The sequence below is a fragment of the Sceloporus undulatus genome, chromosome 4, assembly GCF_019175285.1.
Source record: "Sceloporus undulatus isolate JIND9_A2432 ecotype Alabama chromosome 4, SceUnd_v1.1, whole genome shotgun sequence".
Lineage (NCBI taxonomy): Eukaryota > Metazoa > Chordata > Lepidosauria > Squamata > Phrynosomatidae > Sceloporus > Sceloporus undulatus.
In genome coordinates, this window is record NC_056525.1 from 157,968,730 (window position 1) to 157,993,413 (window position 24,684).

The 24,684-nt window shown below is 39.2% G+C and overlaps 1 protein-coding gene across 1 annotated transcript in view; it reads right to left on the minus strand.

Annotated features, from left to right (window-relative positions):
• Window positions 1-24,265, minus strand: part of CDH10 (cadherin 10) — a 153,348-nt gene extending 129,083 nt beyond the window's left edge. Inside the window, exon 1 of the mRNA XM_042464401.1 lies at window positions 23,804-24,265. The gene's annotated coding sequence lies outside the window, so the exon portion shown is untranslated. The remainder of the gene's footprint in view (window positions 1-23,803) is intronic.
• Window positions 24,266-24,684: the final 419 nt, after the last annotated feature.

The following is a 24,684-nucleotide window of genomic DNA, read 5'->3' on the forward strand; positions in this document are numbered from 1 at the left end:
GCCAAACATCTGATCCCCCCTCTGCACCCACACACAACTGCCCAAAAATATCTCGACTAGAGGATGCAGCTCTCAAATGAGAGATGTCAAATTTCCAGCAATTTCCCTACCCCCTGCAACCCCTACCCCCAGCTATTCTAGCAGCTAAGAAAACTACACAGCTTCCTATCACAAACAAACAAAAACACCTGTGTGTCTGAACAGCATGGGGGGAAATAAATGATTCCTCCCTCCTCACTCATTCAGATGGAGAAAATCAAGAATTATCATCCCTACTTCCCAAAAACTGAGAGGGAGTGAATCCACTATTCTGTGTCAGCATTTCTATTGCAGAATTTTCTGACTAAAAACTTGATTTATTTACATATTTCTGGGCCACCTTTTTTAAATTGAAGTAGTCATCTATATTCATCCCAGAGTTTCATTCAACTCATTCTTCAAAATGATTTTTTAAAAATCTCCTTTTCCACCGCAGTTTAGATCTGAACTCAGCAGCAATGATCAGGATAAGAGGTCACTGGAAGGACAGAATATGGGGGTGAGAGAATGACTTTAAACTGAAAAAGGGATAAAGCAATGCTATATTTTATCATTCCATCTATTCAGTCTACACAAAAAATAAATACAGAGAACAAGAGTAGACTTGGAGGGGGAAATATGAAATATGGGGAAAGGAACATCAAGAATTCAAGATATACAGATGATATCATATTACTAGCAAATATTTTGAAGACGGGAATCTATTGATGAAAATGAAAGAGAATGTGCAAAAGCAGGGTTGAAGGCGAACATTAAGGGCTCATTCCCACTTATATTTAAACTGGTTTGCGATTTGCCTTCGCTCTGTGTTGGTAAATCAATTCCAAAAGGTCTGTCGTTCCCACTATGAAAGTCGATCTTTTCATTCTCCCCTTGTAATTGCTTCTTTTTTTTGGCATGACTGTCGTCCCCACTAGTTTGCGCTGCTTCAAAATGCATGTCAATCATCTGTGCGCCATCATTGATTAAAGCAACAAAGGATGGCCACCGGACTGCCCCGGTGAGTTGCGTTGCCGCTGGGAGGCCGTGCCAGCCATCGGGGCTCTGCTGGGCCCGGCGTTCTCCAGCATGCCTTGCTGGGGCGGTCGGGACCTGCGATTGGCTGAAAGAGGGGCCAGAGAAAGGACTTCCGGGGAGAGGCCTCTAAGAATTGGGAGGACATCTCTATGGTTGCTCCTTCCAGTCCTCCAAGGTAGCTGATTGATGCTCTGCCTGGAGGGGGAGGAGCAATCTTCTCCTGGCCCCTCCTCTTGTCTGGCCAATAAAAGGCTATGTGGCCTGGGGTTCAGGGCCATTTTAGCTCGGCTCCCCACTCTCCCTTCCTGGGATTGGTATTTTGCTAGTCACAATTAAGGGGCGGCAGCATAGGTCATGGATCTGGTGGGAGTGGTTTCCAGGGCTGCAGAGCACTGGCGCGGGAATCCTTTGGGACCCGGGTGCGCTGAGGGCATACGTTGTGGCCATCGCGGGGGCCATAACGTTATTGCATTGCCCGGTGACTAGGGGTTCAGGGGGGAAACATGCGATCAGATGGTTGCATGGTTGCGAGATGGCATTCCTTAGCCCCTATGTCATCTCGAGGTACCGCCATGGACAGGCCTTTTCAGTCATCGATCAACTGGGGGGTTGTTCAATAATCCAGATCCTGACCTCATGCTTTGGGCCAACCCTACTCTGTTTGCTGTTTGATTAAATAAAGTTGTGGCCTTTTCCTCCAACACTGTCTATGTGGTTATTGTGGTAGTGCCCCTCCTAGGCAATAGATTAGATTATTCCTTGAATCACTCATTATTTGACTGTGCCTTGTGACTCTCTTTATCAGAATCTTTTTCTGACAGGGTGGCACTACTGGTTCATGTGGCCAATATTTGGTATCCCCCTTTTTTTCTGTTCTGTAAACTTTTAAAATTTACTCAGTTTCTTGCCATCTGCATGAACTATTTTTCATCTTAGCCCATCTGAGTAATAGTAGTACTGAGTTAAATTTAGCTGTTACATTCTCTTTTACGAATGAAATCCTTACCATCTTTTTTTTTAAAAAAATGATATTTATCAGTCTTTTAAAATTTTATTAATGGCTGGTTTATAAACATCCTGGTACTATATAAATCTTCTCTTAAGATAATCCTTAAGTACTTTACTTTTTCACATCATCTTACATTTTCTTCTTAGTTCTGTGTTAGATAATCCCAGTTCAATCCTGGAATCTTACTTATTCACATTGATCTCATATCTCTGTCTTGTACAAAATTCAGTGATTATTTCTAATAACTTTCTTGAAAGTTGCTGATCTATCCTGGCAACTTATCATTAACTGATGCTTTTATTATCTCCTTTTCTCTTGGCTTTACTGCCTTTATCTCTTGTTCTATCCTAATCTATGAGCACAGTCTTATTAGAGTCAATAGCAGTACGCTGATGTAAGCCAGTTACAGACTGTGGTCCAAGAAACATTAATGCTGCCTTATAGCTCATATATTCAATTGTGCACACTGCCAAAACATCAATAATGAGAAAAGTTTTTATAGTTTCTTAACCAAGGGTGGGGAACAATGGGCCTCAGATGCTTTTAGAGTACCTCTTCTTCTGTACTAACTAGGCTGCTATGGAATAGACTGGATAATACATGCAGGAATGAAATTGTATTCCCTTCCCCCAGAATCTGGTGCCCAAAGCAGACTGTTTCTTTTCATTCTGTGGTAAGAAATGACCTAGGGTGTTCACTTTGTAGACATGTTCTAACTCAGAAGAGGCAAAGTGCAGTCCTGGGCCACATGTAGCAATTTGAGTAGTTTGCATGGACTTTTACTGTTCAACATTAGCGAGTGAATGTGAGAGAGAATCAGAAGTGGATTTTCAGCCATTTAAGGTTTTGTCCCCACTAGTCCACGCAAACTCTGGATGGTCCCATGACGTAAAAATTGTACCTAGATATAATGCAGCTCCTCTCCCATGGTCTAACTCCTGAATATCTGCAGGCATATATTAGTTTATCAAACTTGTAGCCTCTGGTTACGAAGCAAACCATAATAATATCAAAACAATAAAATCATATGATCAGAAAGTGGCAGGATCATGAAAACCATATGAACTACACACTTGATCAATAAGGGAAAGCAAATAAAAACTCATAATATCTTAGCAGGTTTCAGAAGACTGGGAGGAGGGGAAGTAGTAGTAGTAGGACATATGCATATGCTACAATAGCGATTATCACACGAATGAGGCAAGCATTCTCCTCCCATTGTTAAATCATCTCATTCATGTGATCGGGGTTAAGATTATCACATCCCTGCATGCTTATCCCATTCTTCTCCTGTCTGAAAACAGTAATGGACACATAACTGGGTATTAACAGGAATTTCCATTAATACCCAATGATGCATCCATTACTCTTTAATCTTCCCCTCAATCACATGAATGAGACGATTTAATGATAGGAGGAGGATGCTTGTCTCCATGTGATACTCTCCAATGACAGCATGAGTGCCAAATGAAGCCCCACTTAGACCATTCAAAGCTAGGAGATAGAAATTGATGGATGGACGGATGAATCCCTCTGGTTTTTGTCCACGTTAGTTTTTACATACATTCATTCATAAATCTGCTCCATCCCATATTTACACAGTCTGGAAGATTATTTATAATGCACAACTATTTGTACTTTATCTGAATGCCTTTTCCCATCAAAGTTTGTATTTTATGTACATTTTGCCCGAACACATTTTTTGTATGCATTTGACCCTAAAATGTCTTTTATTTTTGATAGGTATTTTCACCTGAAAGACATATTTTTAGGCATTTTGGTACCTACTTCCTGATTTGGTTTCTAACACACAAACCACTGCACCACCACTGAGTCTTGTTGCTGAACACCATAGGCATAACAATTATTTTTATATCTACGTTCACACTTTTTCAGTTCTCATAGAGAAATTTGGTGGTTGTGGCAGCCTTCCTCACAAATCACACAGTAGAGTAAGAGCTGAGTGCTTATTCTTGCTGCTTCAGCCCCTTCTCCCTGCCTTCTACACTTCTGGTGTGGCCATGGCCTTTCTTTCTCCCCTAATGTCACTATGACCATATTTGCTTCCACAGATGTAGTCATGTCACCAGCAGAGCCAAAAGGATTTCAGCCTGTAGTTATCAATCACTCAGTCAATCTCTCAGTCAATCAATCAAGTCCAGATGTAGGCCTGACTGTTTGTTTTATGCATTCTTCCTTATCCACTATATTTAACATGTTCACAGTCGTAATTTGGGATCCTTTCCTTTGAGGTATTATAGACTATATCAAAATTCTACCATAGATGCTCTTAAAACTGTTTTCTTCCCAAAATTGTTATGCACACCACAAGATGGCAGCAAAGTACTTAAAATTATCAACTCTCCAAGCTGAAGCAATGAAAGGAATATTGATAGGAATTTCTTCAGAAAACTGTACTATTCACCTTCTCGTGGGTCAATACATTATTAACATAACCCTGCCTGCTTTGGCATGCCACTATAATACCTAGTTCGAATTCATTTAACATGCTTAATATTTCCCCTTCTTTACAAAACCTATGTGTCCAGAATGGGAGAGGGAGGCAGGAAGGATATGTATTTCAGTTGTTACAGGGTGGTGTACATTATAAATAATTTACTATAGGGAGTTGTGAGAAAGCAAAAAAAAAGCAAATAACAGTAAAGTATTGTGGAAGTAAGTGAATTTTTATTTTACCCACATTTGGAATAGACTAAAGCTAGTCTGAATCTGGAATGTTTTCCTTCGACAGTGTTTCTGATGCTACAGCCAGACACAAAATTTGCTGCTAGTTCTGCCCTAAATCCAATTGCTATTCCCAACTAGAGTAGGCCCATTAAATAAATTGCTAAATGGTAAGTCAGCACATGTGGAATTCCCATTGATTTAATGTGCCTACCCTGGTTAGCACTAATAATTGGACTGGGGTTTTCCAACCCAGTGAAATGTATATAATTGTCTTGTACAGGAGGAAATGCAGAAATAGACAACTTAAAATGAGTGCTATTCCATATAGTATAATAATAATTAAACAAACAAACAAACAAACAAACAAAAATTCTTCTGGTAGTGTACCACAATCCATATAGTAGCTTAGTTAGTGAATGCAGGATTATAGTTTTGTGAGATATTTAAACCTTCTCTGCGAGAAAGCTGTGCTGCCACAACAAACTACTAATCACAGGATTCCATAGCATTCAGCTATGGCAGTTAGAATGGTGTCAAACTGCATTAATTCTGCAGTCTGGGAGCAACCTTGGAGATATTGTTAAAGGGAGGACAGGTGGGGACATTTTTTCTCAGTTCTGCTGACAGTAGCAGTTCTTTCAGTGGAATAATATCATTGGATCCTATCACACATATCACACCCCATGGCCAAAATAGACTGTCAGCCATGCATGGAGCCCCACCAGGATCTTGGTGTGTCTTTTATTCCCTGACCTTTTAGATCTTAGAAAACAAGACAGCTTTGAAGTATTTGGCAGGTCCCAGAACACAACTGGGGCACAAATATAATAAATCTAGTTAAAAGTCATAAGTAAAAAAAATAAATAAAACAAAACAAAAACATGATTTTGTTTTTTTATAGAAACTTTATATCACACACTCTCTTTGACTTTCTCTTTCTGACTTGGTGGCACTATCTTAACTATCCAATTTAAAATAGCTCAGGTACACTGACCTCTTTTAGTCACAGCAAAGGCTGCTGAATTATTCTGAATATGTATAGATATCAGAGCTTTCATGGGATTCATATTAAAAGGTTGGATCTACCTAAAATGTCAAAGGGTCAACTAAAAGTATGACTTAGAACTCTAAAGGTGTGTGTGTGTGTGTGTGTGTGTGAGACAGAGAGCAAGAGCAAAAAGTGTTGACTTAATTAGAGATATACATAAATCATTATCTTTTTAATAAGTGCATCTGTAAAAGCTGAAACAGAAGTAAATGTATGTGGTGATCACACACATACAATCATATGGATGGTTGCATTATTCATTTTCAATATACCATTATAAAAAGAGCCACTTAAGCCTTACAGTGGAGTTTGGGAAAGTGCAACCCTGTATAGTGTCTATACACTAGTGTAATTCTTTGCATTTCCAGTCCATTGGTTTCAGTGAAAGGGCCCTGAAAATCTGAAGAAACAAAGAGAAGATCTATGTGTGATTTTTTTCTCTCCCACATCTGTTTTAACTGTATACCAAAAAAAATTAGTAAAGCTTGAATATGACAAACACATTTGCAAAGATGCATCAGTCCATTTGTCCATGAGCTGTGATTAGCTCACCTCCCTCCTGAGTCACTCTTTCCTTCTGCTTACAGAATCTGTGAAATGGTCTTGCAGAAGTTCCTGCTATCTGAATATAGAAAATTTTTTGAAAGAAGTAGATTGTCCTTTCTTTCTTTCTTTCTTTTGTTAAAGAAGGCATCTGAGAGCAAACTCTCATGTTTACAAATACATGCTCATGTGCATCTCAGAAGGTCAGCAATGACAACCGTTTCCTTTTCAGCTATGTAGCTGCTCATTATCTCTCATGTTCAAAACCTTCTACATCCATTTCCAAACTACAACAGCATACTCTGCCCCAAGGAAAGTGAAGCCATCTATGTATTCTTGGACTGTAACAGACCTAAGTGCTGCAATGGCATACTATATATACCTGACCATAAGTTGAGAAATTTATGCCCTATAACTGACCCTAAAATCCTGGATTGACTTATACAGTCAGCCCTTCTATTATGCGGGGCATCCATTCCAGACCCTTCCTGCCTGCGTAAGGGAAAAAAGCATGTACGCTCAAATCCCATTGGTATTAATGGAGCACATGCCTGTGGCATGCGTCCTATTACTTCTTCTGGGGTGTGTCAGCGTTTTTTCCATTGTGGCTTCCGGTGTAAGCCAGAATCTGTGTAAGGCGTGCCCGCATATAACACAGGCATACTGTATGTGGGTCAATAACTAGACCTGCTTAGAAAAGGCCTAAAACAAGCAAGCCGGATGCCCTATTCTTTGTGCCTTGGGGTACTGTGTTTCTCTCTCTCTCTCTCTCTCTCTCTCTCTGTATGTGTGAGGGAGTGTGTATGTAAGTGTGTGAAAGAAGTTCCCAGTTTGATTTGCAAGATTCCACTTACCATGAAAAAAACACCTCTTATAGCTTCACTTGCTTCCCTTCTCAATCCAGTGTTAAAATCTCTCCTCCAGCACCTGGGTATCAGTGTTAAGTGGTCAGGAGAGGTCCAGAAAAGGAGAAGGTGGGGTTGAAGTGGTATTTTCCCTTTCCATCCTTCCTTATAGCCCCCTAAGTTTTACCCTCAGCTTATCCACAGGTCATATCAAAATCCATGATTTTGACCCTGAAACCTTCCCTTGATTTATACATGAGGTCAACTTGTACACGAGTATATTTAAATTTCACACAGTAAAATATTTGGGTATAACATATTCATCACTTTAACCCAATACTGGTATTTATTAGTGCCACAAGCACACTGTCTCCTTGATAGCAGGTTAATACAGAGGTCTATCTGGATCTTAAATAGTCACACCACTTTTATTATGCTTTATTTTCCCCCAGTTCTCCTAAACCATTCTATCATATTACACTTTATCTATTTTAGGCAGTAAGCTCAACTAAGGCCAGTTAAGGCAAAGAAGGATATGCCAAAAATCTACGTAATCAAAATCTGTTTCTACAGACATATTAATGCTCTTGGGGAAAGGTGGGGGGAAGAGGATAACTAAATCTACCTGCCATGGATATCCATAGTCAGAGCTAATCTCTAGAAAAATAGATCTGGTCCATGACACATTTTGACCAGTATGCATCTTCAGCAATTTTCTGAAATATGGCCAGAATGTACAAACTAAAATGAAGATGACTCATTTTCCATGTATCAATTGGTTTCTCCCCCCCCCCCCGACTTAAAAATAGATGCATGCATTTCGTTACCAAACTCAGATTGGTACCGCTGGACAAGCAGCTTAGGATATTTCTACTACATTACCAAATTTAGCAAAATTGGAAAATGACAAGAAATATTCACTTGAATCAGAATTTGACTCAGCAAATGGGTCTGATTTTAGCTAAGGTGAAGTCCACATGCAGTACTGCCAAATAAAATATTCAAACCCCTAGTTTATGGGGGCATTCCACATGGTTGCTGCAATGGTCATGCACCACCAGCACACATGTCATTTCAGGTTTCAGTAGAGGAAGCAAGATTCACAGCAAAACTGGATGGACTACTTTAGGCTAGATTACAAATCTGACTGCAAAACAACAAAAGATGCGAAAAAAAGTTGGTGACTATTTTAAAAATATAATGGACTATCATATACATATGTCAGAAGCATCACCCTATTTGGTTTGGAACATGGGAGAGGGGAATGTTCTCATGCCACCTAACAGGTTGCCTCTCTTCTCAGTTTATCTAGGTAGGCAGGAGGGAAAGACATCATTTGGGCACAGAGGATACCACCATGAGTAAAGGTTTGTTGCTGCCACTACACATTGGAGGCACCATGACACTGAGATAAAAGGCATTGCTTTGGACAACAGAAACCAAATGGAAATTCTGCACAATATAATACAAATATTTGTATAAAGGAGTAAATAAAATAACCAGCACATCATGTTTGGTTCATTGCAGAGACAAGTATATGACTTCAGTCCATCACTACAGAAGAAAATTATAGGGCTAAATAAATACACTTGTAAACATTCTCAATTGACTACCCTTCATGCCATGGGGATGATCTTATCTAATTTTTGAAGTTGTTTTAAATGTTGTTTTAGTTAATTGTCTGGAATTTTATTATGTTAAATGTATAAAATTCGGATGGTAGTTATTTGATGGAGCATTTTATAATATCGAATTTTTGTCACCGGTTTTTCATATTAATCATGCGAATGACCTTCGGCTTAAGCATTAATAAAATTGATTGATTGATTGACTACCTTTCATATACCACACTATTCAAAATGTACTAAGAAATCCTGATGCAAAATACAATAAAGCTAAGAAAACAACAGTTGAGGGAGCCAAGGATATGTAGTGCCTCACTAAAATAAAAACCACAAGATGCAGCAGGATGAAGCCATGAAAGTTAAAATGGAATTATAGTGCTATCATGACATAGTGGTAAACGGTCTCATGATGACATCTTTTTAGACTCAGGTACTCCACCCTCATAGTAATTTATGCCTGAAAAACCATGGAAAAGGATGGACATATGAAAGATAAGTTGTATGCAAACACAATTTGTGGCATTATGCATCTTTAACTATAATGAAGAATGTAAATCAAGGCATTCACACTAGCTTCTAATTTCCTGGCTTGTGGAGTGTGCGAGATTTGTGCAAGAGGATTTGAAGGGGAGAGTAGAGTGATCAACTTCCCCAAGGCCACAATTGTTTGACTTGGTCCAGAAAATGCCTTTGAAACCAACATGTATTACTGATAAAAGTAACCAACAAATCCCAAATGTCTAGAGAATTCATACTATTTTTTGTTATCCTACAGTTCTGTTCTCTTAATTATAGCACACATTCTAAAAATAATACAATGATTAATAAAATGATCAACCATGCCATAATGGCAAACAGATGTCACATACATTTTGTGCAGCTTCTCTCAGTGAATCAAGCATTCTAATTAAACTGCATCCAACCTTATGCAAACCAACTTCCAGAGAATTCCACAAACTTTACAAGCTCTTTACAAGCTATGCAATACTATTTTTTAAAGAAAGAAAGAAAGCACCTGCCACTGCCGTACATGAGCAAAGAACCCCATAGCCTGATGTGTACAGGGGAAATATAACAGTCATGAGAAAAGAAGCCTTTTCAGTTAGCCCTCCACATTCACTGGGGTTAGGTGCACAAGACCCCTGTGAAAGTGAGGAACCTGCAATAGAAAAAACACTATTCCCCACCCATCACCCCCCGAGAGAACATCTTTGTAGGAATCTCTAGCTTTTCCAGAATGACTCTATGGTCAATGTCTGGCAGAGTCATGAGGGAGAACTTAGAGATTCATAGAAAGAACATATTAATCAAATCCACAAATAGTCAAATCCTCAAAAGTCAAAGCCAAAAATGTGGAGGGCCAACTGTATTATTATTATTATTATTATTATTATTATTATTATTATTATTATTATTATTATTATTATTATTATTATTATTTACAGATTATATATTATGTTTTGTTCTTCAACTGTTGTGGTAGGTCCACAAATCATTGTGCAAATAATTATTCTTGTTGTTTGCCAACAAGCTTGTATGACAGGATGCACCAATTAGTCCTCCCATCCTTATAAGATGGATAGCATCTTGGAGTTAAATATTGCTGCATGCAGGCCAACAAAGTGAAGAAAGGTATAATTATGCTAATTTAAGGCAGTTATGTATTTCCAATGTCACATGTCTAAACATGGCAGAAAGAAGGTACAGTGCACCCATGGCATATTTTATGCAGCTTCCAGTTTATGCGGAAGCTGCACAACAACTGCGCTGCCCCAAGCCACAAGCACATACTCCATTGTTTGCATTGGGATTTCCCCTTACGTGAGGGATCTGGAATGGATTGCCAGCATAAGGAAAGGGCCCGCTGTATATTTTTCCTCTTACTCTTCTCTGTTATATAGTATATATGTATGTGGGAAAGGGAGAAAGAGGGTTTTACTTTTTGTTATTGTTATTCTGCAGAAATGGGCCTATTGCTCAATGCAAGTTCACTATGAGTCAAAGAAAAGCAAGGGACACAATGGCAAGCTCTGAGAACGTTGAAATGATGAAGAGAAGCTTATCCAAGGAAGAATGGGTCTAGATGGCCTTATTAACCACAGTGCTTGGGACCAAGGATGCTAAAGGGACATTGTCAGATTTTTTTTAAGTGACAGGATGCAAAATGCAAATGCCAGTTGAATTACTATTGTACTGTTTGGTGGGATTGCTTGTCTAAGGTGCAGTTCAGAAAATGTGACTTTCTGAGCTCCAGATTAGTAGCAAGTATGCACTCAGTGGAAATGATGATATAATTGGCAATCCTTCATCACAGTCTCCTCTGCTCAGGAAACTTTATAAACTCGTCGTGTATCATCCAAACCACGCAGATGTATATGCAGTTCAAAACTACATGCATGACAAGGGAAATCACAATACAGTGGTACCCTGGGATACGAATGCGCCGCCTTACGAAATTTCCGGGTTACGAAAAAAATCCATTTAAAAAAACTGTTCCGGGTTACGAAGGTTATTTCGGGTTACGAAAAAATTTTTGGTGCTTTTCGGCGCTATTTCGCACGAAATCGCGGCTTTTCCCCATTAGCGCCTATGGCTTTTTCGCCTTACGAAGATTTTCGGGTTACGAAAGCGGCGGCGGAACGAATTAATTTCGTAACCCGGGGTACCCCTGTAAAAGGTTCCTTCCATCACTCCCACCTCATTATGTACATGTTGTGTCAGGGTTCACATTTAGACATGGTGCTGTTTGTCAAGTCTAGCTAATTTTACCAAAAATGTAAGTAGCTTTATGTCTGGAGCTGAATCCAGTCCATCTGTGTTCTCAATCCAGACCCGTGGGTTTTCTCAGGTGCCAATGACCACTTCCCTGTGGTACGCCTGCTGGATGGTTTCCCAGCTTTCTAACCATTTTTTTTTTAATTCTGAAAGGATAACATGGCATAAAACTTCCTACATCTTAATTGTTTGCTTTAAACTAAAATGTGCTGGTAATTTTGATCTTACTGTTTTGACTATGGCCACACCCAGCATACCAGAGCACTTCTCTGGAAGTGAATTTGAGCCTAGGTTTGAAGAATGTTCCTTACCTTGGGGAAAGATCTCACCCATCAGAGAAATTTGCCTTGTGATTTAAACATCACAAAGTTGTGGTAGGAAAGTGGGGAGGGGAAATCCCAATCTATGCTATACAGTATGCATGGAGGATGCTCCACAGCCAGACTCCTTAAATTTATTTATTTATTTATTTTATTTCTGTAGACTTGAACTGTCTCCCAGTGTAGTACATCACTGCAGGAGTGGTTTTGCAGTCTTATTAAATAAATAAATAAATAATGTGTGTACAGACAGACTTATGCACCCACTGGTGAGCACCACCATGGCTATCTTCTCCCTTGCATGTACATCCCACTAACTCATCAGAAAACTTTCTTCTATAGTGCTGAATTTGTTGTGGACCTCCAGAAGTTATTGGACAATACCCACCTTAATTTTAATCGCTATGGCCAATGGGCACAATGAGAACTGCAGTCCAAAACAATTGGAGAGCCACCATTTTCCCATCCCTACTTCTATATATGAAACAGACTTTTCTCAGTTTGTAAGGTAACTTTAGTTTTATTTGAAGTGACAGATTTTTCATAACTTCCTTGATGGGTTTCATCCTATCCCAGCTGAACAAAGAGTAAATTGCTCTTCACAGAACCATACTATTAGTCTGAATCAAAATGTGAGTGAAATATGCCTAACTCTGCCTAGATATGCCCCAGAGACAGAGGCAATTCAGACAAATGACTATATGCCTTGTGAAATGATGATACTCATTTTCTACAACCCCATTTCTTTTCAAGAGAGTGAAGTATACATTCTTCCTCGCCCTGGCTGCTTCTATTGTTTCTGGTCTAAATCCAATTGCTACTGCCAACAAATGTAGACCCACTATTTCTGTTAAATGGCAAGTCAACACTCTAAAAATACCAGTGGGTCTGCTCTAGTTGAAACTAGCAATTGAATGTAGATCTCTGCCACTGAGTACTAAGGTATTTTGTGGGACCAGAAAAATACACAGACCCCTATAAACCTTTTCTGCTTATTTTTTTTAAAGGTGATGCAATATCTTCATGTTTGGAATTTGAACTGGATCAAGATACTCAAAATTAATTTGTTGGGATTTTCATATAAATGACTAATGCTCTGTCTCGCATGAGAACAAAACAACTCACTATCACTCTCTAAATATGAAGCTATGACTGTGTTATTAAACATTTTAAAGCATTCCATTTTTGAGTGTTACCACATCTGCATGTTACAGAAATTTAATTAATTTAAAACCATGCAATTTTAAGCAAAGTGAATACAGATGCGCCACATTGTTTATGGGGTGATGAGAAGTGCCAAGATGGGATAATAAAATACAAGAAGTGTGGCACCTAATGGAATGCCAGTGGTAAATGTCACCCACTTACCTACCATATAAATAATAATATTTTAAAAGCATGCAATAAAACACACACACACATTTCTTTGTTGCACATAGAAATAAGATAAACTGAGAGAGGAGAGGGGAAGGCCTTTTCCCCTTTGCTTTGCAAATATCTTTTGAGAACTCCCTTTGCTTTGCAAATATCTTTTGAGAACTAGCAGAATATGGAAGATATTTAACCATTTTATTCTCTAGTAAGTTTTTTGACAGGTTGTTTTGCAAATATTATCTTCTTTTCACACTCCTCCTTTAAATTTGATTTGGTCTTACGTGCAAAGAAAGGCTACCCACAAGGACAAAGAGGGAGAGAATTTTAAATGCTTAGTTAGACTGAAAGTGATATTAACAAACCAAGTGATACTGCTGACAGAATAAACCATATACCCACTGCTAAAAATATAAAAATAAAATAATTCTTAAGGTTTTGTATTCCCTTGACACAAGCTGCTAGTGCTGAGAAGATATTACATGCTGCCAACTAGTAGGCTTTCCTTCACAAGCTGCTACTCCAATCTTATCCTCTCTGATAGAACAAGTTAAGCAATATCTCAAAAGAAACTTTCTGTACTGATGCCACCTGCAGCACACAATTCTTCCTTATCAACTGAAAGCACAGGAATCTATTCTGCCTAGAGTCTCAGGAGGTATAAAAGAAAAATGGCAGCTGGTAAAAAGATACCAGAAACTGATGTCACTTGTAACTTAAGGAAATGAAATATGCTAATACGTAGAGCTCTGGCTAACAGCAGACTCTAGTTTAAATTCTTCAGTTAAATCCTCATTGTACAATTTCACGCCTGTTTAGTAACAAAAGAATATACTAGTCACAGACTCAGAATGGGATCCTCTGAAAAGAAGCACATACACACCAAAGATAGGAATGGCCAGAGGTGCCAAGAGGATTTTTCCTCCCAGATTTTTACCTTTCCTCAAAGTTTGTATATCTTTACATAACTGTTGGGGACAGCATTAGGAATTGATGTGAGGAGGAGGAAGAGGTGCACCTGCAGTGCAGAAATAATGCAGTTTGGCACCCCTTTAATTATGGCTCCATAATTGGAATTCTAGGATTTGTATTTTTGTGATATATTTTGTGTTCTCTACTAGAGAGCTCTGGAGCTCCAACAAACTACAAATCCCAGGATTCTATAGCACCGAGCCAAGGCAAATTGGTGCTGTTAAACTGCATTATTTATGCAGTGAAGATGCAGCTGGTGATGGTTTTAAAATGTGCCTTTGATTCAATGTGCACATTCAGAATGATAATCTAGAACAGCCATTTGTGGACTGTGCCTCTTTAGGTTAAAGTTGGTGTGATAGTTGATGTATGTTACAGCTTCTCTCCCATGCACTAAAAACCTCTTAGCATGTAGCAAAAACCTCTTAGCATGTAGATGTGGATTCACACAATATTTTTTTCAACATGCTGACATATTTTCTCTTCTCTCTTTTTTAATGGAGCAGTATATTTAAAATGCACTTTCTCTTGCAAAAAATACAGTGCCAAAATGTATGAAGCGCTATTTACGTATTCTCAATTATATATATATGACTTAGAGCCAATATAGCGTAGTGGTTTGAGTGTTGGACTATGACTCTGGAGACCAGGGTTCGAGTCCCTGCTCTACCATGGAAACCCACTGGGTGATCTTGGGTAAGACGCACCATCAGTCCCCGAAAAACCTGTAATAGGGTCACCCCAGAGTCACCATAAGTTGGAAATGACTTGAAGGCACACAACAACAAAAACAACAAATCTGTCTTTCTGTCTGTCTGTCTGTCTGTCATGATGGTCGTGGGTTTTATAATAAGAAACCATGTATCACAAACTCAATGGATATCTATTTCAAGGAAAATAGGCATAAGAGAATATGTTGGGCCTATATACATTACAACAGCAGACTGATCCAACAACCCATGGCAGGTGGTGAAATTCTTGTCAATATAGTGGTTAATTGACTCTAGTTTTTAATCTGAACTTTTCAGTTCTCAAAAGTAACAAACCTATTTTGGGGACTGGGTTCAGCACTTTGGATTATTCCTTTAAAGTTCATAGTAAAAAGTGGAAAGGGTCCATTGCTCTACTGACATGGAAGCCACCTCACACCAATGAATTTCAATATGATTTAGGTTGTTGAAGCTCAGTTTAAGCAATGTGTTGTTAGAGATAGACAGGTTATTATAGAACTCCAGTTTCCAACTGGTTTAAATCATTAGAACAGATGGAATATGGACTATAAAACTAAAAACTTTAATACATTTGAAAGCTGCTGAACTAAAAGTTTCATCCTATCTTCTGAGGAACTGCAATTTTGTAATTTCATCACCATTTCACCTCAGCATTTCTCACTTCTCCCTTGCACCTTTGAATTGCTAAAGATTTCATAGGTTTTATGTGTGTACGATTACTGTTAAGGAGGACTGAAAATGGTGTAGTGTACATCAAGTGTGGGAATCTTTGGCAAGTCTAAAGGACAATTTTATACACCTGGAATCATGCAGAAGCCACAAGGACTGCCCCAAATGTCCCCTTTTTGTATTTTGGGATGGAATCCTGAGGGTTACTGCTAAGAAGTTTCAAGACTGCAGACTGAAGTCAGAAAATTTTAATAAATTTGTGAGCAAAAGAAAAAAAATAAAATTATTTATGGATAACAACATAGCAATATGGAATTATGAAGTAAACTCTTAAAGTTGAACAATTGATTGTTTCTTAAAAATTTTTTTCAATAAAATCATTTAAAAGGCTGAGATTAGTTTGTTTTGAGAATATGGAATTGTGTTGACTGTAAAAGACTTCTACTAAAAACAAATTTAGTAATTTTAAGAATTACACAATGAGAATTAGACTGGAATTTGGATTGAAGGAGGAGACCAAGGATGGGGAAATGAAACTCTTAGATGAGGAAACAGAAGGAGTCAAGGGTTCAGGAATTGAAGAGTCAGCTTGGAATGTGAAAGGAAAATGATAGATTGAGGTTTGTTGTTGGTTTAAGCATTTTCTGAAGACCTGGAGGTGATCCTCAAGCAGAATGCCCTTGGCACTCAAAATGACACAAAACAGAAGAGTGGCAAGAAGCATGAAGAAAACAGGAGAACATGGGGGAGGGGTTGAGAGGTATAATATATATATATATATATATATATATATATATATATATATATTCGTTTGGGAAAGTTTTCCCCTAGATATTATGTAATCAGAGGGTATGTGCCCACTGTGTTCAACTGAACAGAACTGGTAAGATGTTGAGAGTTTAATTCATAACTAGAAAGGCTAGAAATGCTGACTCTTCTGGATTTAAGATCTCATTAGTCATCTTGGATTTGACGTTGATTTAAGATTTCAATAAGGGCTTTGTTATTTTTGGTTGATTTAATGATTTTTCTCCCTTTGAGAGTGGTTGGGAGAAGCAGCTGATGAGGTTATGTTAGACAGGAATAAAGGGAAATTGGGAGGATGTAATTTGATAGGCTGGATAGCAATATTTGTATTTGAGAGGCGAGCAAAAATTGATGTATGTGATTTAACTGAAGAGTAGCCTAACAGCAATAGATAATAAAGATTATTATATATTTAGTAATAAATATACATCAGTATCTGATTGACTTTCTGCTAGGGAACATATCTTTGATTGTAAAAGATTTAATTTGGAGGATTAATATTTGCAATTTGTAGAACAGAGGTTGGTGTGTGTTTGTTTTTCTTGCATGAGAGAGATATTGATGGCTTTGATAGTTTAATATAGTTTAATAACCACTGAAGAGGAGATTGGAAGTCATTTTTATCTTTCTTAGTGTTCTATTTTATTTCTGTTTCTGTATTTGTATTTGCTTTTTCCTTCTTTCTTGTCCCATCCCCAACACACAACATTCATTCTCTTTACATATTAGACACTGTTGTTATTCTGCTTTTATATAGCTGAAAAACTTTATTTTTGTTAAAAAAAAACACACCCTCGGGATGTCTATAAGCCCACTTCTGATTCTGAAAAACCCTCTATCTTCCCCCTTTATTTTTTGCATGATAAACAATGTGTGTGGAGGGGTACAGTTGAATGATGAGTGAATACTATTTAAATGGTAAATGTATCATTCCCAGGGGTTTCTGGGAAATACACTTTACTCTCATTTTTGGCCAAAAAGAGTGGTCTTAGATATCTGGAAGAACCAGATACTACAACAAAAGCCTCAAGAGTCACATGAAGGCCCAGGGCCACATTTTGCTCACTCCTACTATAGTTGACTATCTACAGGTCTTTCTTTCGAAAAATACTCTAAGCAGACTTGCTTGTAAATAACACTCTCTACAATGAATCAGTTCCTTCCGATTGTGCTGAGGACAGATAGGTTAATCTCCCCACCACTTATGAAAAAACAAAATATGGACTTCCATGGCTCATAAAATGTATGAACAATAAAAAGAAGCAAAAAGAATAAGAAACCAGAGGTGGATTTATAACAAGACTCAGAACGTTCCCATGCCTGTGGCCTCCAAAATTTTTTTTTTTTTTTGAGGACAAAAGCTCTCAGGGAAAAAAAATGGCCCCTGCACAAAAACTCTCCTAAGGCTACCTTTTAATGAATGCTTATATAGCAGACTATAAGAGAAATCCAAATTCGTAGACATCACTTTGCAGCTTTCAAGTTTCCCAGTGGCATCAGAAATAATCTGAGTTGCATTGGGAACGAGGCCAGCCCAGTCACAAGAGAAAGAGGAGTTATGTTTAAAGGACATAGGCGTAAATCTGTTGACTGTAGCTACAATTCAGTCAAAAGGAAGCACTTTTCAATCACATTGGTTACAATAGGAAATGCAAGCTTTATTGTCCATCACTAGCACACATGAGTTTGATGGCCTTCATATTTGTGGCCCTGTTTGCCCTACAAGTGAGTGATGAGAACCCCAATTTATATAAATCATGAGATAATTGATGAGAGACTCCACACATCAAGAACTAGTCCTGGTCAAAGTGGCTGATGACCTTGAGAGTGATAGAGGGGGGAAAGTGTGAATGAAGTGGCATTGAAGATTTTCAGATGACGTTGCGTGACGTCGTGATAAACACTTCATTATTGCGTGACTAAAGAGGAATTCTAGTATTATTTTTTATACACGGGACTTTCCCATGAATGAAAAACAGTACTAGAATTCCTTTTTATTCGGGATAATGATGTGATTATCGTGACATTACATGACATCATCTGAAAATCTCTGCACAATTGTGTTATAGTGACGGAAGCGTCCCACTATGCTCCCATCACTTTTCCCTGTATGAAAATCTCCAATGTACAAATTGCAGCATTAGTGGTGTGGGAAAACTTGAAATATGTTGCCTCCAATATTTTACTGGCTTGTGGAATTCAGATATTCATATTATTGCCCTCCTGAGAAAATGTATCACTTGCAGAGGATGTGTGGGTGTGTGAGAAATTGCTTTTTCTTTGTTTGATCCCACATTGTGAAATGCACTCCCCTGAAAGTTGCAATCAGTTATCATTCTGGCTGATTTTAAGAACACTGTGGATACTTCTTTTCAATCTGACCTTTTAAAGTATTTCAATAATTTTTCATAATTGTGATGATTTTAATAGTTTGTACACTCAGGCTCAATTCCCCAATGGGCTATGAAAACCACTGGGTGATTTTGAGCAAGGCATGTGCTCTAATCCTCAGGGGCAATGGAAAATGCCTTCTGAAAAACTTGGCAAGAAAACCCCATGACCTTAGGATCACCATAAGTCAGAAAGAATTTGGAGGCACACAACAACAATACTCTGTTTTAGTGATGTCTGTTACCCACATTGAAGACTATTTTAGGCTGCATCTACACTGCAGAATTAATGCCATTTGACACTGTTTTAATTGCCATGGCTCAATGCTATAGAATTCTGGGATTTGTGGATTTATGAGATAGTTAGCTTTGTCTGTCAGATAGCTCTGGTACTACAAAAAATTACAGATCCCAGGATTCCACAGCATTGAGCTATGGCAGTTAAAGATGTATCAAACTGCATTCACTCTGTATTGTGGCACCAGCCTTAGTGAAAACACAGGATGAAAATGTAACAACAAAAATGAGCAGGGTGACCAGATGTCCTCACTGAAAAAGGAAGACAAGGCACTACAAAATGTAAGAGATTCAAGAAAAATGTAGGACATGACTAGATAAATGCTCAAAACACTCATAGAAATATAAAGCCATGCTTCTTAGTCATGCTTAAAATTGAGGACATTTTAGGGTTCCTCCTGCACAGAAGGCTGAAATGTAGGACATGTCCTGGAAAAGGAGGATGGCTGACCACCTTGAAAATGGTGGCAGAATCCCCCCACCCTTTCAACAGATTCTACAAACAGCACTAAAAAAAAGCCTAGGAGGTAATTGTGTTCTGCTTATCTATGGTGGGATGGCTAGTGTGCTATACATGGGAGCATTTGCCGTTTATTCACAATGGCAGACATATAGAGTGATGGGTGGATCTACAAGGAACACAAGCTTGATTTTCTTTTGTGAATCCATAGTTTAGGGATGAAATGCCACATATAAATAATCCAGCCTAGTCAGAGGAAGAATTTTGAAAAACCTGAAATACATTGTTGATGTTTGTCTTGAAAATGTCATACACTTGGACATATTACAAGCAAATACATTCACTGGTGATGACCATTACCAAAGAGTAACCTTTGACATCAAGCTTGATGATGTGTCAAAAGGTAAATTCAATGACAGTCTAAATGGTGAGAGTAGTTACTTATCAACTGCATGGCCTTTTCAGCTGCATCACTATAAATGTCATTTCTATGGATGACTCTCAGCATTGTGCCAAAACGGTGAAACAGGAAGTGGGTTGGATTTCCATATTGAACGTTTCTTGGAAGATATGCAAAGGGGAGTGGTTTATTTCTCCCATGGGAGGCAATTGATACAAGAATATCTCTGTGCTTTTATCTGCAGCTGTATGTGTACAGTGAATCCTTGGTATCTGCTTGGGTTTGGTTGCAGACCCCACCCCCCTGCCCCCATGGATACCAAAATCTGTGGATACTCAAGTCTCATTAAATACAATGGCATAGTAAAATGGTGTCCCTTATATAAAATGGAAAGAAACAAGGTTTGCTTTTTGAAATTTATATGTATTTTTTTTAGTATTTTCAAGCTGTGGATGGTTGAATCCATGGATAAAGAATCTGTGGATACAATGGGATGACGTTATATCGCTCTTCCTCTGTATGTTACTGAAGAGGCATGAAAACTGGAAAGATGTCTCCCAGGTGCCTGTTATTACATTGTTTCCATATAATTTAGGGAACCAAACACTGCTCATCATGACATCTCCAGTGTAGAAATCTGCAATGCTAGATGTTAACACAATCCTACATGCCACTTGCTTTTAGGGCACCTGAAAAGTTTTCACGCTGTCTTTAGAAATCATCAAGGGCCCTTCACCTGATTTTCTATTGTTCAAAATGTAGTCTTTCTGCTACATAAGTAAGATCCTAATTAGCCTCCTGTGGGTCTCTTCAAGAAATAAGGCTGCAGCACATCTATATTGGAGGATGGGGGGAAAGTAGCTCAAGTGTTTGATAAGTTACGGTCATGAGGTTTTATTCTCTTTGGATCCAATGCCATACATCTATGCCTGGTAGAATGAGAGCTATATCTAATACTTTTCTGGATGTATAGGAACCAGGGCATGTGGGGAAGTCTAATGTGGAAAGCAAGAAGATATATATAGCAGAATAATTTCAACCAGTAGTCATTTATCCATTGGGGTAGTAGGTGGGGAGCAGCATAAAATACACACCTCTTCTTTCTCCCTTGATCAACAGTCTTTCAATCTTTGACCACCTCAGTGAACTACTCCTGAAATGTAGTAGCATTCTACAGCACAAAACTCCACATCTTTGGATAGATAGAAATAAGTCATCCCAGCAAGAAACACACAAAGAGAGAGAGAGAGAGACTCCATTATCTGTTTCCTTGGGATATCACATTGAGATCAGGAAATGACTTTCTAAAGTGCTAGAGGTGGTTATCATTTTTAAATTAACCTTCTCTGTCTTCTGCACTGAGTCCTTTAATGAGAACGACATAGCAATATAGTCTTTGTTTAACAGCCACATTCACTGCCTGGGCTCCCTGGATTGCTTTTAACTTTAACAATAAATTGCTTTGGCTGATAATACAAGAGCAATGATGTCTCTAGGGAACACAGTTCTATCAGTTAACATATGACTTTTTAAAAATACACTCTGCTTTCAGCACTTGATCCCTTTTTTCAGGTGTGTATTCAGGTGTGTACCCGAAGTATGCAGAAGGTTTCTGCATACTTCTGAAATAACAAACAACTGCCCCTCCAGAGTGAATACGCTATCAAACATTGCCTAAGTACCACTAGACATAACACTCAACATATCCTAATATATTTTTAAAAAATCAATGCTCATCTCCACCGCAAGAATTTATCAGCATAAGCTGGAGACAGAAGTAGCAGTATAAAATGTGTGCAAAGCAAGCCATAAGAGCTCTATTCTTATGCCCTCTATGGGTACCTCCCCAAAATCAATCATTTTGTATTCCAAACATTAGATGAAAACAGTGTCTGTGACGTCATGTGTTTTGCTACTGAATTGCCCTCTAATAAAATTTAATGCATCTTTTAAAAATACTATCTGAATACTAACAACCAACTACAATCCCAGAAGAGCTGTTACATTAGGAACGTCCACCTTCTGCCACGCAACATGCACAATGGATCAGTTGTGTTTGTCAGGATGGGTTTGAAATCACGGAGTTTGAGCTTTAATAGATAATCTGATTATATTCCTAAACACATTGTCTCCCTCCCTCCCTGCTATTGCTCCACCAACTACACTGACCCTATGCTGCTGGAAAAGTGTCTTCTCATGGGGGAGAAGTTGTGTTTCTGATTCTTCTCTCTTACCCAGACACCCTCTCCATCTTTTCCTTTCTTCTTGATAGTATTTATTCCTTTACAATATAGTATTTGAGGTGTGTGTGTGTGTGTGTGTATGCAAGAAAATAAGATGTTCATATTAAGGCATATTACCCTGCACAGCAATCCAAGATGAAGGTGTCCAACTGCTCTGAGATTACAATATGCTGACAGAACATGATTTTAAGAAAAGAAATTGAAATCCAGTTGTGAATACTCAGCCAAAAATTGATCACTTAGGCAGGTAAAATATAAAATGTACCAGAAAGTCCACACAAGAAAATACTTCTCCTCCCCACCCCCTCCCTTTCTCTCACACAGTTTAGCACACACATGACTTAAAACCGATCACCTCAGTGCATCTTTAAAGTAATGGAAGTATGGCTTGGATTAACATAGATGCCTCTTCTCTTTCTTGTCTTTGCACTAGAATGAAAACTGGGGACGATAGGGAATGGCTCCATTTGTGTGGCAGAAAACAAAGATACTAGGTTGGGTTCCACTAGCTGCTGTCTATCCCAAACCACACGTGCAGTCAGTGGATGGCATCCTTTATGCTAAAAGCTCTCTTTGGTTTAGGTGGCTACAGCTGGCACCATGGGGCACATTGATTCACAGTTAATTCTGTAGTGCAGCAGCAAGAGCAGCTGACAGAGCCACCAACGGTGACTTGTCAGGAGCAGAGAAGGGGACTTGCAGCCTGCTGCATTAATTTAACACCACATCAAATATGGATTTTATTGCAGCAGCGACAGGAAAGGCACCCACTTACTGCTGTCTCTCTTTCCATGGAACATGCTTGCTTTCCCTTGGGTACACTCTCCCTTTTTACTCTTTGGAAGTTCCAATGAATGGTTACACGCTTCTCATTTTGCTTGGATCCCACTGGATCCCATACATTTAATCCAGATGCTCCCCTCCCTGCCAATGACCTGCATGTCTGAAGATTCTCCCTGAGTGTGTGCCATTAGATAGGGAGCAATGCCATGCAAAAGAAAAGAAGAAGAAGAAAAACAAACTATTTTAGTCTCTCCACCAAGCAAGCCATCAGCATAAGTCTTACAAGGAGGATGTTGGGAAGACTTGGCATACATGTTTGTCATTCATGCAGCGATCATGACGGTTACCCTGGGATGCTTTTCAAATGCACACTGAATTCTTCCCCCTTTCCTTCACAACAGGGAAATACCAACGGATTTATTTATTTTGGCCAGGGTATGTGTGCATGAGGAGGAAGAGGGAGAGGATGGGGGGGGGAGGGTTTGCATGCATTGCACTGAATCCAGCTTGGCAGTGCATGAACTAGCTTTGCAAACTGGACAGGTGGAAGATGCAGCCCAGCCAAAATGGAAGAGGTCTGCGTGCATGTATGTGCATGTGTGTGTGTGACATAACTTCTTTTTGTCAGTCATGTTTCTCCTCTTGTTATTGTGCATCCTGGAAAGTTACCAGTTTACATTTGCAGGGCACAGTGCAAATAAATAAATAAATAAATAGACCATACTGGGCTGATCACCAATTCCCTGGCAGAAAAACCCCAAAGTCGCCTACCTTTCTCCCATGGAGCGAAGCAGAGTATCCAACCAACCCAAGCCACACAGTTGAATCCTTGCCCTTCTCTTCCTCTTGGGCTGTCGTGTACAAAACAAGGAGTGCTTTCCTTCAGGCTGCCAGCATCTCAGCACTTCACTCCGGACAGCAGAGAAAGCAATGCTGAGACAGGTGGGGGGGATGGATGGATGGATGAGGAAGATGAAAGGGAGAGGGGAGAGAAAGCTTGCCTTCTTTCACTTTGACTGGCTTTCATTCAGAGTGTCTGTTTTCAAAAAGAAAGAAAAGACACCCCACTGGAAGAGAAGGAGGAGGGGAAGAGAGAGAGAGAGAGAGAGAGAGAGAGGATCTACTGCAAAGGGAAGGTTGCACAGACTGGGGAAAGCAGAGGCTTTTCCAGGCTGAGAGTGATTTGCAAGTGAATGTGGTGGGAGAGGAGGGGGAAGAGAGAAAGAGAGAAAGGAGGGCTTTCCATGGAAGATTTCCCCTCCTCCTCCTCCTCCTCCTCTCCTGCTGACAGAATGGCTCTCTGTGTTTCAAGCCCAGGGTAATCAGCCTCCTCGCTTCTCTCCCCACCCCCCTGCATCCTTAAGAACAACACCAGAGCATCACTGCTCTTTGGAGATGCTTTTTGGGTTTGGAGGCTGCATCTTCCTGAGAAAGATCCCACTGAAGGTCCTCCTCCTCCTCTTGGACAGATTGCAGCCCTTGTCATGCCCATGCCACCAGGACCCCCTTGCGATCTCTGCACCACCTCCCTGCCACAATTTATGGTTGATCTGACAATTAAATTGCAGCCTTTTCCAGAGACAGTGCCAAAGAAATTGTCTTTCCATTTTCTGCCCAGGCTATTTGAGAAACAATTTCTGAGCTGCTCAGAC